The sequence below is a fragment of the Notothenia coriiceps genome, unplaced genomic scaffold (assembly GCF_000735185.1).
Source record: "Notothenia coriiceps isolate Sejong01 unplaced genomic scaffold, NC01 NC01_scaffold00037250, whole genome shotgun sequence".
NCBI classification, from domain to species: domain Eukaryota; kingdom Metazoa; phylum Chordata; class Actinopteri; order Perciformes; family Nototheniidae; genus Notothenia; species Notothenia coriiceps.
This window is the reverse complement of record NW_011369951.1, coordinates 9,063,384-9,067,423: the sequence shown is the minus strand read 5'-3', so window position 1 is coordinate 9,067,423 and position 4,040 is coordinate 9,063,384. Positions and strand designations below refer to the sequence as shown.

Sequence of the window (4,040 nt, the reverse complement as noted above, 5' to 3'; positions counted from 1 at the left end):
TAAGCGTGGCCACGCCCTATTCGGAGTGCTGTGCGCCGCACCGTCGGGTCTTTTCTGCCGACCTGATGCCTTTTCTCGCCGATTCAACATGTTGAGTCGGCGTCGAGAACACCACCGGAAGACGGACAAAAGGATAACACTGATTGGCTGTTCAGCTAGCGAATCAGTGCATGAGAAGCGTTAGCGTTGTTTGTTTATATCACGGAGTCTGTTCTTCTTCTCTGTCTTCCGGTTGTTCCGGTTGTTGCCTCTTTTGAATGATGAATACACACTACCGCCGCCTGCTGGTAAGGAGAGTTATTGCCACTCACGCATACGCAGTTCATACGTGCTCGGCTCGGATTTGCGGTGTGTTCCAGTGAGTCCGGCGACGCAACAGTCGGTGTCGGCGTCGGCGACTTCTCAGGTGACTGGCCGGTGTATCTGAGCCTTTATGGGTACCTTAAGTGCCGGAGCGGCGTTCTGGAGCTCTCGGTAAGCACTACACCCGTCAGACGAGACATATACCGCGTGATGACACGTTTGGCTCGGCTCGTGTTGTGTTCAAGGACCCTGACCTTGGCCAGGAAAAACAGTTCCTCACTTGTTTAATTATTTTGCGGTCTAGATTTCCGCATTTTTTTCTTTTTTGCGTGTGTTTATAAATTACCTCGAGGGCCGTACCAAATGGTCTCGCGGTCCGTATACGGCCCGGAGGTCGTAGGTTCCCCACCCCTGATTTAGTGGATGAGCACATTATAGCGGCTATGTGTTGACTTCTTCTCATTTGTTGGTTTTGTAAGTGTTATACCATTGGACAACAAAACTCATAGTTGAGATAAAACCTACAAAGACACATGGCTCTCTACTATCTCAGGCCCAGGATAGTAAAGATAATGAAATGTTGTCCGTGTGACACAAAAGAGTTAGACTCTCCAGAAAAACGCGATTCTGCGATCGCAGAATTTACCGCATAATCAGCAAAATGGCGCAGATTTTTAAAAGGCCGCATATTTATCAAAAGGCCGCATAATCTCTGCATTTTTCCACACAAAGTTGAGAAGAAAAAAAAGTTAACTCGTCTTGACGTGACGTCATCAGCTCGCGCATCACAGAATGTAAACAACACTGTATAGAGCTCATTTACCAACGAACATTTCTACTAAAGACCGGGCAAAAAGTGGGGGGAAACTATTCTGCACCCCGTGGTTTTGTGTGAGAGAGAATAAATAAGACAGCCCAATATTTAAAAAAATTGTTATTCTTTTTCCCCGCATATTTCGCAACTTCCCGCAATTTCACCGCATAAAATCACATAAAAACCTTGCATGTTTAATCGCATAATCAAGGAATTTAGCTCGCATAATCAAGGATTTTTGCCCGCGTTTTTCTGGAGGGTCTAACCAGAGTAATCTTATCATTGACAGCATAACAAAAACACATTATACCCTCATCACATATTATATCTTCTGGTGGTTCTGTGCTAGTTTTAAATGATGTAGCTATTTTGGCACGTAGTCTTTGAATTCCAGTATGTGCTAGTGCCACTTTAAGAGTAACTCATTTGAATGATTATTTGGATAATATCGTGAATAACAATTATTTTGGCCATGATAATTGTGACTTTTCATATCTTCCCATGCCGTTGAACTCAGGAAAAAACAGCAGTTTCAAAAATATTTCGCACTTCATAAACCAAACCATTAAACTAAACCATTAAAATGTATGGAAAGACAATACGTAAGAAAATAAGAGAAACACATTTGACAGAGCAAGCTGTATTTCAGCATCATTGTTGTGGTAATATCAAGGTATGTTTTTATACATTTTCGGATAGATTAAAGATTCAAGGATTTGTTGTCATCATGTGTACGTTAGTTACAGTGTAGATATGGCAATGAAACACTTAGGTCACAGGCCTACTTCAGATAGAAGTGTTTGTCCATATTTCTCCCACACTTTAACCACTAAAGCAGTGAAGCATGTTAAAGGACTACTAGTTTCTGTTGAGTGACTGACGGGGAAATGGAGGCTGGTCTTCCTCTCCTCAGAGAGCAGTGGCAGAGTGCTGAGTTTAGGTCAGCGACTCCCCTCGGCTCGCCATTAGATGACAGGATTCAGCAGGAGAGAGGAATCAAATAATGGGATGTGGAGAGCCAGCCAGCCAGCCGGCTTTTTTGGGGGGGGGATCAGCGGTTGGCAGAAGCCTCCCTGTCTTCCTGAGCTAATTTTAGAGCGGAGCTGAGGGGGTCTTCTCCTGGCCCCTTCCATTATTCATCAGCTGAAAAAGGACTCAGTTCCGTTTCTGCTCGGGGTTTGTTTGTATCTGCTGTCACGAAACACAAGAGGCAGCAGAGAAAAGCCAGAGAGAAGAGCTTTCTACTCTCTCGTCATGAAATCAATGTGGTTTGTTTATGTGATGTTACAGAAACATGTTGGACAACACTTAGGAACATAAGATAAGGTAAGGTGGACCTTTGGGGACATTCAGGAGTTTAAGCAGCAACAGAGTGAGAGCAAAAGTACAGTACAGGTTCACACAAGATGAATACAACTAAAGATACAATTAAAACTATATACAGGTAAATAAAGAATATAATTAAATGAATATACATATCTGAGTCCGGGTTGTTATGTGTGCAGGTCAACGTTATTGTGCAAAAGGTGCAGATTTGATGTACAATACGTGTTCTTTTTGTGTGTTACCTGGAATGGTGCATCCTTTTACTTTTTTTTTTAACATCTATAAAGTTAATTTGTTGCTGATTTAAACTTGACATTAAGGATATTTATTGTTTCAAATTGATGAGACTGTTGTATATCATCCAGCCTACAAACACCTGTGAGAAAGACTCTTCAAAATGCTTTTTAGAGCAAGCATGCAACCTGCTAGAATATACAAATATAATGTTTTGCACCCGAAATACGCCTCAACGTTTAGTGGGCAACTTTATCCTTGTTTTAAGAGTTTAGTTTTCACATCTTTTTCCTTTTCTCCTGTTGGTGGAGCATTGACCTCTTTAAACAAAGAAAAGACTCTGCTTCTTCTCTATCTATATTGGATTTTCCCTTTAAACACTATCTTAGGTTTATATATCAGGGTGTCCGCGGAGTCTTAAAAAGTATTAAAAGTTGATAAATCAAATTAGTGAAAACGAGGGCTATTAAAAAGTATTAAACTGCATTTTCCAAGGTATTACATTTTGTAGCTTGTTTTCAATAAGTATATAAATTGCCCAAAGAGGTTGTATTCTAAAGTTTGCCTGAATGTAATCATTGCGTAGGTGGGTAGTGTGATTCTGTGTCGTTTATTTATGGCATCCCGTTGGATTTGACGTCATCTGAACAGGACATCACTCACTGCTTGATAGCGCGCGAAGGTCCGTTTACGCCGGTTGTTAAACAACATCGTTATGGGGAAATGCAAGTTTGCGTCCAAATGGTTGGAAGATAAGGAGGAAGGACAATCAATACTGTATATAGTCAATGTGAGGTAAAGTGTGTCGCCAATGTAACCGGTTAAAACTTGAAGTGGCGATGAGGTCTTAAAACGTATGAAAAGGGTCTTAAAAAAGGTCTTAAAAGGTATTACATTTGACTTCAGGATTCCTTCATATACCCTGATACATGGAGCTGATTAAAAGCCTTCTAAATATGGGACTCAATGATTTAATCTTGATTATATCAGCCCTGATGAATAATAGTACAAATAGAAGTAAAAATATTTTAACAAAGTTTTTGGTTCAACTTTGGAAAGTAAGGAAGGTCATACTCGAGAGAATAAATTGTAATCTATTCCCATCGATACATGCCGATTGTCACTTGTTGCAGTATAGATTGAGCAACAACAGGTGGGATTACACCCTCTGGCTCTCAGCCTCAGTTATGTGGAAGCGTGTAAGAGGGGTTGAATTGATCATCCCAGCTGCAGTGCACTCTGGGTAAGGCCGCTGTAAGGCAGAGGGTTGCCCCAGAAACCTCCAGGCGATGCGTCAGCGCTGCTTGTGGAATGCCACGGGCCCGTTTCCTCCTATTGTGACCAGCTACAGAAACCCCCCCCC

The 4,040-nt window shown here is 41.7% G+C and overlaps 1 protein-coding gene across 1 annotated transcript in view; it reads left to right on the top strand.

Moving 5' to 3' along the window:
• LOC104966885 (protein KIBRA-like) overlaps positions 1-4,040 on the top strand; it is a 27,659-nt gene that overhangs the window by 12,003 nt on the left and 11,616 nt on the right. The window lies entirely within an intron of this gene.